The 877-nt window shown below is 33.1% G+C and overlaps 1 long non-coding RNA gene across 1 annotated transcript in view; it reads left to right on the plus strand.

Moving 5' to 3' along the window:
* The first annotated feature begins 422 nt into the window (after window positions 1-422).
* Window positions 423-877, plus strand: part of LOC119591266 — a 4753-nt gene continuing 4298 nt past the window's right edge. The window contains exon 1 of the long non-coding RNA XR_005230326.1: window positions 423-581. This is a non-coding gene — a long non-coding RNA (uncharacterized LOC119591266). The remainder of the gene's footprint in view (window positions 582-877) is intronic.

An 877-nucleotide genomic window follows, 5' to 3' on the forward strand; every position in this document is an offset into this window, starting at 1 on the left:
CAGCGATATATCTGACGTGTTTTTGAATGGCTGGGAATGAGCTTTTGGAAATCTAAAAGCTATTTCTTATACCTTAATATTTTCCTTAATGGCAACTGTTTTACGCCAAACGGTATACGGCTTATTATACGAAATTTCTGGAGGAATTGATATATTTCTGGAATGTGTATTTTCGATAATCTATCCACACAATATTTTCACAATTTTTCCCCATTAAATTCTAAAGTACAACCTGACAATCTTTTTCTTAGATAAAAATGATAAACAACACATGCGATTCCGTAAAAAAAAAAAATCACAACATCTAAATTATCATAAACCTAATTAAAAAACAAATTTCTACCTCCATGATGTAAATCAACAAAAAAATAATTCACAACAAAATGAGATAAATAAAAAAATATAACAAAATAGCACAGCAGGTTTTATCCGAATCGCAGAGTGTTGTTGTCATCACAGTCGTCACAAGAAATCTCTCCCACGCCTGTGACTTGTGATCTGCCAGCCTTTAAGAATTTATTTTGGCTAGAAGACACACTTGTCGGACATTTCTACGGTTGTTTGACAACTGATACGACATGGTAAGTTTTAAAAAAATCGAATGTGATAATATTGGTGTCTTGTAGTAATGGGATATTACAGGAAAATGAGACGATGGCCCAGGATTTTAGTCCAGAAAGTTATCTTTATATTTACCAAAGAATTACATAAGGTAGTCAGTACCTGTTCTCATACCATTATTAAGTAGTCATCAGAGAACACCAAGTCTGTATGATTTTTCTCTGCAGTCAGCCATACACTTTCATTTTGTATTACAATACGTGTCTTTGTACTGAATTGAAAACACTTATTTGACCGGCATTATTTCTCACGCCGT

The sequence above is a fragment of the Penaeus monodon genome, chromosome 28 (genome assembly GCF_015228065.2).
Source record: "Penaeus monodon isolate SGIC_2016 chromosome 28, NSTDA_Pmon_1, whole genome shotgun sequence".
NCBI classification, from domain to species: domain Eukaryota; kingdom Metazoa; phylum Arthropoda; class Malacostraca; order Decapoda; family Penaeidae; genus Penaeus; species Penaeus monodon.